An 8,637-nucleotide genomic window follows, 5' to 3' on the forward strand; every position below is an offset into this window, starting at 1 on the left:
TGGCTCTGGGAGTGACCCTGGCTCTGAGTCCCCAGGACAGGGTGACCCTGGCTCTGGGAGTGACCCTGGGGCTGAGTCCCCAGGACAGGGGTGACCCTGGCTCTGAGTTCCCAGGATGGGGTGACCCTGGTTCTGGGAGTGACCCTGGCTCTGGGAGTGACCCTGGCTCTGAGTTCCCAGGATGGGGTGACCCTGGCTCTGGGAGTGACCCTGGCTGTGAGTCCCCAGGACAGGGGTGACCCTGGCTCTGGGAGCGACCCTGGGGCTGAGTCCCCAGGACAGGGTGACCCTGGCTCTGAGTTCCCAGGATGGGGTGACCCTGGTTCTGGGAGTGACCCTGGCTCTGGGAGTGACCCTGGCTCTGAGTTCCCAGGATGGGGTGACCCTGGCTCTGGGAGTGACCCTGGCTCTGAGTTCCCAGGATGGGGTGACCCTGGCTCTGGGAGCGACCCTGGGGCTGATTCCCCAGGACAGGGCTCCTGGGACATTAGGCGTCAAATACGGGACTGGTGATCATCCTGCACTGCACACACAGTCAGAGTCCCCGCCAGTATTGTCAACACCATGTATTCAAAAAGCATGAGTCAGGAGACTGAAAACAATAATAAAACTGGGGGGCTCTTTATTCACCTCCTGGGCTTTGAACCTTTGGGGGGGGGGTCACATTTTCCAGTTTTTCTCTGCAACCATGAGAGAGAGAAACATCCATTTTTTAAGAATGAACACTGAGATTCATGTGACTCCAGGAGCTGCGGCTTTCAGAGATGCCAAATATCATGAGAGTTGGCGATAATCCAGAACGTCTACTCTAGCCCCCACCTCTGCCCACCTGAGTGGGGAAAAGGTGTGTCCTAATCACATGCTAGCTAACATGAGGTAACTAACATCAGGTGAATGCCTAGGGAAGACAAGGCAGTCTGTAGTTTTCACACCTTAACAACTCAAAGTAAACACTGGGGGAGCATGGGTCTATCACCACCTGGTAATGTGTTAACACTACAACTGCCTTGTCTTCCTAGGATTTTACCTCGTATTAGTTAACTCTTGTGAGCTAGCATGAGGTAAGTTCACACCTTTTTTTCCTGGGGAAAAAAGACCACGCTATCCCCAATAGGATTTTTTTTCCCCTTTTCCTCTACCCTTCCCCAAGTCGCTAGTGTCTCTGTGCCTTTATGCTGGTGGTTGTGGCCAAAAAGAGCTTCCACCACCATCTGCTACCCCCCAGTGTAGATGGCTGCCTTCCCATATGTGGGCTGAGCCAATTTCCCCACTCCTGCACAAGCTGCCTAAAGCACCACGGATGCTTCAATGCAGCTTGATCAGGGCAGGCCGACGTGTCAGAATGACTGTAGGAGAATCCCCCTGCTCCTCCTTAGTCACTCTGAAATCATCAGGATCTGTCTGTGCCAGATCACTTCAAAATAGCCTGTTCTTGATCTGTGGTGATCAGTGACTGAAACCTTCTGCGGAAGGCTAAGTGGTTTTATCACCCACCATAAGCAATGGAGACCAATTTCACCCTTGTGTAACGCTCATGTAGTCGGACTCAGATGCAACAACCATTAACTCAATGGAGCTAAACACCAGGGATACATTTGTCCTGGGGCTCCAATGTCGTGGGATGTTTCCTTTCAGAGTGAATATTCAGAACCTATCAGTTTATGTTCACCCACACTGTACATTTTGACTGAAGGGAACAGAGTAGCCTTTTAGCGTAGCAGCCGTGTTAGTCTGTATTCGCAAAAAGAAAAGGAGTACTTGTGGCACCTTCGAGAATAACCAATTTATTTGAGCATTGTCCATGTAATTTCCTGTGGGCAGCTAACTCTAATAGCTCTCTCGTGTGAGCCCTTCTGCCTTTGCTGTTTCCTTCGTTGGCGGAGCAGCAGATTCTAGCTTTAGAGAACTGAGGTGGGGATTTTCAAAAGCACCGTAGCCTTGGTTCGACTACCGCATCACCACCCCATGGTGTAGCTTGATTGCTCCTGGTAACTCGACTGCCAGCCACACACAAAGCCCTCACACATGCACAGTCGTGCTAGTAACATGACTAGGCCAGCACAACTGGAGGTATAGGGCAGCCCTCACAGGCTTGTCTTCCTTCCAAAGTTAACTCCTGTTATCACTCAAGTGTTGCCCACTAACTTGAATCACTTCCACACTCAAAAGTCCTTGGGTACCACTGCATTTCAGTTAAGTTTGTACCCCTGCATTTCAGTTAAGTTGGCTGGACCCATCGGGGGTATAGGCTAAAGCTGGAGCCAGCACAATGTGTCGGCTGCTAACACAACCATTCTAGTGTGGTTGCTGACTAGCTCCATTAAAGTGCCACTAGTCCTCCAATGCCTTCCCACCTTTCCCCCCCCCTTACGCAGGAAGGACAGATGACTTCTCCCACAGTTCACTGGGAAAGAATTGACAGAGTGGCTCCCCTTTCTGCAGGGCAAAGAACTGGGGGACATGACCCCAGAAGGCTTAATGACTCACATGAGTGAGTGCAGCACCAGCAGGGACATAGTATTAATTCAAAAGAACAAGTGTTAATTCATAAGATTGGCCATACTGGGTCAGACCAAAGGTCCATCTAGCCCAGTATCCTGTCTTCCTACAGTGGCCAATGCCAGTTGCTTCAGAGGGAATGAACAGAACAGGTAATCATCAAGTGATCCATCCCCCATCGTAGCATGGCTGCTTTCATTCAAGTTCGGCTAACTCGACAGAAGTAACTTGAGTGTTGATAACTTGATATCAGTAGGAGTCAGGCACCTAGGTGCCTTTGAAAATCCCATAAGGTACCTAGCTGCCTCTTTAGGTGCCTAAATAGCTTTAAACATGTGGCCCTTAAGTTCTCTGATTCATTTATAAAATGGGGATCATGATGGTGACCCACCTTTGTACAGTGCTTTGAGATCTATGGATGAAAACCACTCAATAAATATTAAGTATTATTATTTATGAGTCCTTCATGGTCCTGAGCAATGAACAGTCTATTACGGACCCAATCCCTCTTAGGTTTGGTATCCAGATCAGGATTCCCTGCAATCCAAGGTCTTTTGGGAAAGCAATGGAGAACTATGTTCTTGTCTTTGAGTTCACAGTATGGCCCGAGAGATGTATTCACCTCCTCTGGATGCTTATAATGGACCTCAACATGAATTAAGCACATGCAGAACAGCTCCCAGCTGTTTGCACTTACTCTTCAGCTACAATAATTTGGTGTTTCACCCAGAGAAACAATGAGGATACATTAATAAAATTCATCCAGTACATGAGAGAGGACAATCTGCCAGAAAGTAGAGTGCAGCAGTATAGAGCATCTGCCAACCTACATCACATCCCACACCAGCTCTGCGTGGCTGGTTCCTCCTTGTCTGCAGTCCCATGTCGGTTGGAGGCCCAGCACTCGCTTGCCATCACGCCTAGAAAAATAACAAGGCTTGATGGGTTTGTTGTGCCTTTTTTCCCTGCCCGGCATCAGCTTTTCTGAGCCAAGGAGGTTGCTCCACTCCAGGCTCCTTCTGCAGCTGCCTTACTATTCAATTAACTGCTCGGCATTGATCTGCTTTTAAGTGCCACAGGGTAACCTGCACACCTGCACTCCCCCCCAGCCCAGCTCACACCAAAGCGGAGAAGGACTGGGCCACATTAACCTCCCCCTGCTTCCTGTTAGCTCTTGAGCATCGATTTCCTATTTGTGCAGCGGTGAGGAGAAAAAAGAGGCCTGACAAAGCACAATGCTGTCCTTTTACTGGTGTTTATTAATGACACTGTGGGAGGCAAAGCACATTTTTGCTAAGGGGGTTGATTTAGTGCTGCAATAGATTGGCTCCCCACGCCCCCCCCAGCCCCGGCCCCGCAACTCCATGTTTGTTTGCTGCAGGTTGTGAAGAGAAGCTGGTCTTAAATATTTGTTGTCATGAAGGTATGAAACAAGCAGCGCTGCTTGGTAATTGCCAGATGAGTGATCATTCCCCCAAACCCCGGCGTCAGCGCCTTGGTGAGCTGATTTGAATTTCCAAACGCTTGGAGTCTGACGGGTACAATGTAGCTGCAGTGCCCGGAGCACAGGGAGCCTGACTAAATTGATTACCTGCTAAACCCAGGCAGATTGTTTCTATTTTGTTCCTGCTGTGCCTTTTGGAGGGGGTGGAGATGGAGGGATGTTATGTAACACAGGAAAAGCTTTTGCAGCAAAAAAGATCCACGTGCAGTGCAGATTTCAGGACTGCAAAGGCAGGCCCCTTCGAGAGCTGGAATATATGACATTCGCTTCTTCCCCAGCGGAGGGCTTGAAATGTTTTTTTTCTTTTTTTTTTTCTTTTCTTTTCTTTTATTTTTTGCTTTATGTCTTGACTTGATGATCTTTTAGTAACAGCTATAACACCTTGTTCCACTGGCATCTTTTCTCTGAAGCCATGTCAGCTTTCCCCATTGCCCCTCCATCCTGACCCCTTAAGAGAGGAGTCTTCAGGCTCTGTGTTCATTCAGAGTTAGCAGTCCACCACCGCTTGCTATGCTCTGCCCCCCTGCCATAGAGGAACCCTTCACACTTCAACCCCATTTCAGCCCCCATGTGTTGGGTTGGAAGGTGATCACCAGTTGGAGTCAGGCAAAAATTCCCCCATGCCATTGTAGCTGGGGTGGGGGTGCTGCCTCCCTCTGTAGCCTTTGCCACTGGGCACGGTCAAAGCCAAGAGAATGGCACAGATGGATCAGTGGACTTGTTCCAATATTATTCCTGTTCATCCTCTAAGTTACACTGAAAAGGCTCTGGAATTTTGTGGTGGCTGAGAACGGCGAGGGATCTTTGCAAACATGGTGTAGGTGGCCCTGTCCGGTCTGTAAGGAGCCTGTGCAGCAGTCTGTGCTCCGAGAGACAGCCCAGAAAGTGAAACTTTGGGAGGAGGGGGTCAAAGGTGGGTTTAAACCATCTGTGCGCAGGGCGTCTGCAGTTTCCAGTATAAACTAGAGCAGTCCTGGGGATGCTCTAACTTCTGGCAGCCAACACTGAGCTGTGCTGAAGCCCAGATTCCCCCATTGAGCAGGATGCTACTGACCTGGGATGGCCTCTGCACTGGGAGCTACCTGTAAAGGGGGCAGCATAGGGCCACTTACATTGGCCCTACAGTATCATAGCAGCCCTGCAGCCCCTGTATGTTGACAGAACAGTGTACAGAGTCTGGGGTGGTGGCCAGAAGTGGCCCCGCCCATTACATGACAAAGGAGTTTCCCATTTTACTGTAATTCATTTGGGGAGAAAGCTTGTAACTCGTCAAGAGTTATAGTCATTGTGAGACGTGTATGGGTGATATTTAAGGAATAATGTAATAGGGTTGCCAGGTGTCCAGTTTTTTACCAGAATGCCCAGTCGGAAAGGGACCCTGGCGGCTCTGGTCAGCACCACTGATCAGGCCGTTAAAAGTCCGGTCAGCGGTGCAGCGGTGCTAAGGCAGGCTTCCTGCCTGCCCTGGCTCCACACAGCGCCCGGAAGTGGCGCGCATGTCCCTGCAGCCCTTAGGCACAGGGGCAGCCAGGGAGGCTCCACGTGCTGTCCCCGCTCCGAGCATCAGCTCTGCAGCTCCCATTGGCCAGGATCCACGGCCAATGGGATCTGCGGGGGCGGTGCCTGCGGGCTAGCGCAGTGTGCGGAGCCTGCCTTAGCCCCGCTGCGATGCCAACTAGGAGCCACCTGAGGTAAGCACCACCTGGCTGAAGCCCAAACCCCAAACCTCCTCCCACACACCACTCCTCCCAACTCCCTGCCCCAGGTTGGAAACCCATCCTGCACCCCAACCCCCGGCTCCAGCTCTGAGCCCCTCCCACAACCTAACTTCCTCCCGGAGCCCAAACCCTGTACCTCCTCCCGCACCCCAACTCCTGACCCCAGCCCGCAGCCCCCTCCTGCACTCCAAACCCCTCGTCCCTGGCTCCACCCCAGAGCCCGCACCCCCAGCTGGAGCCCTCATCCCCTCCCGCAGCCCAGTGAAAGTGAATGAAGGTGGGGAAGAGCGAGTGATGGAGGGATGGGGGATGGAGTGAGTGGGGGCATGGCCTCGGAGAAGGGGTGGGATGGGGCAGGGCAAGGGTGTATGGTTTCGTGCAATTAGAAAGTTGGCAACCCTATTAGGTAGCTATATTGAACGTTTGCTGTATGGACTTGGAGTAAAAGTTAATCACCAGGGGATAATGCGTCTCAGTGGTAGCCCATTCAAGCAGGAGGGAGTTGTCACCCTGCCTTGGTTAGCCACTGATGTAATACCAGGCTCAATTGTCTAGCCTTGTTCCACCCCAAGACATTCAATGAAAAACCGTCAGAGACAACCGCAAACAATCAAAATCGCTTGGAGGTAAAAAAGGAACATTACAACAGATGGGGAATCACCTTGGCTCTGGAAAAAGACAAAAGAATGTTTCAGTATACCACAGGGTGGGGAAAGGCCTCTGGATCCATTCACTGAGCAGACATCTTGGGGAGCGGGGGATGTGCTCATGAAAAATTGGATACTGGTTCCCGTGAAGCCAGCCAGCCAACCCTGCAACAGGCTGAACTTTGAGGAGAAAACCTACTTTATTAGCTAGGAAAGGTAACTGTGAGTAAGTGTAGATCCTAGTTTGCGTTTGATGATTTTGTTTTGTATTGTAACCATTTGTTTCCATCCCTGACACTTGTTTCTAGGAGAATCGCTATCCTTTCTCAAATAAACCTTCTTTTGTTTTATTACAAGTGCTGTGTGCTGGCGGGGGAGGGCGGACGGGTGTTAAGATAAAACTGGCGCACTGAGACACACTGCTCTTTGGGGGCAGAGGATGTGGGATTTCTGTAAGTAGCCAGTGCCAGGGACCAGCTATCACAGGGGAATGCTTCAAAGGGACTCAGGGACTGGGCTGCAGGGATTGTTAACCTGCAAGGCGAAATCAGGGCTGGCATAACCCGTAGGAGAGTGGTTTGAGGGGCTGACAGGCTTAAGGAGCGGACACCAGCCACCTCAAGCCAGACTCCCTCTGGCTGGAGGCAGGGGGAAACAAGGTGACTCAGGCCTGGGGACCCCATGAAATGTCACACACACAAGTGGGATCTGATTTTTTCTCGGGAGGAATATTGTGCTTTCCATCTAGACGACATTAAACATCCACTCATGCTACCCAGTCGCTTTTGCCCCTTCTAGCACGCTATCACTGCCTTTGGGATGGGGAAGCCCAGTCTGGGCCTGCTCCCAGGCCACACATGGTGGCCCCTCTGGTCAATGTAAAGGCAGCCTGGACAGAGGGCTTTAGCTGAGACTGCCTGTGAGCTGACACGTTAGCCATGTTTATCGTTCCATAGGAGAAGATGGTGTTGACATGCCCACATCCCCCACACAGGCAAACAACAAACCATCTCCAAAGAGCTGCCAAGGGAACATAGGGTGACCAGATGTCCCGATTTTATAGGGACAGTCCCGATTTTTGGGTCTTTTTCTTATATAGGCTCCTATTACCCCCCACCCCCTGTCCTAATTTTTCACACTTGCTGTCTGGTCACCCTAAGGGAACATAGTTGGGCAATGGCAGAAATAAACCCCAAGCAAAGCCAGAACTGAAATCCCCTCTGTCTGCTCCACGGGCAGAGGATCTGCAGGCCAGCTGTGAGCAGGATGCTCCTCGCAATGACCGCGCAGGGGCCTGGCTCAGTCAGAAACAGTCCTTGTCCTTCAGAGCTCAAGGCAGCAAGTCCCTGGCTCATTCTTTTAAAGAGACAGCCCCCGTTGCTTTGACACTGGGAATGGCTCAAATTCCTGCTCGCCAAACTCACCCAGAAGGCCTGGCAAAAGATTCCAAGTGGGGGCAAGCAGCAGCTGAGCATTGCTGAGAGGTCCGACAGACTGGAAGCAAGGCTGTGCTGGAGAGAGCTCCAGGGCAGGAGGAGGGCGTTCACAACTGGAGGGGGGAAGCAGAAGGGCATTTCTCAGGGAGATTCTCAACCCTGCTCCAGACCCTCTGTGCCTCTGCACTGGCATGCACGAGCCAGAAAAAGCCTGAAAATGGCTGGGGGAAAATGCCCCGGTACAGTCACTGCATTGGACCACCGTAAGCATCTCTACATGCTGGTTCCCTTGCAGGACCTGGTGCAGGGGATGTCCCAGGAACATGGGGTGTTGCCCATTGCACCAGGGAGTCTGGGCTGCAGCAGCCCAGAGGCTGCCCAAGGTGGAACCCCAACTGCTCTAATTTACACCAAGGACCATTTTGCCCCTTGTAGCAGGTCAGAATTGGGAGGGCACAAAAGTGGCTGAAAGCCACGTGGAGGCACAGCACAGAGTCTCATCCCAGATATGGGGAATAAGACACAGGAGTTCTGGGAGGAAACCGGCATCTCTGTGATAGATGCTTTATAAATCCATCCAGGCACACACATGGTTCCCAACACCATAGCGTCAGCGGGCCTGATTCCCCACTGCCCTGCCCTTTGTGTAGCATTTACACTGGCACGACGTGGGTGAGAAATGCTGGCAAACCAGAATGGCAGCATTGTAAACTCACTTGGCAATGGTGTAAATGATGACCCAAGGTGTGAGGCAAGTGTGAATGCCAGAGATAGGGCAGCTATAAAAAAGGGATGGGTCTGGATCCAGAGGCCAGGCATTGCTGTGACGAGGC

The sequence above is a fragment of the Eretmochelys imbricata genome, chromosome 14, assembly GCF_965152235.1.
Source record: "Eretmochelys imbricata isolate rEreImb1 chromosome 14, rEreImb1.hap1, whole genome shotgun sequence".
Taxonomy (NCBI): Eukaryota; Metazoa; Chordata; order Testudines; family Cheloniidae; genus Eretmochelys; species Eretmochelys imbricata.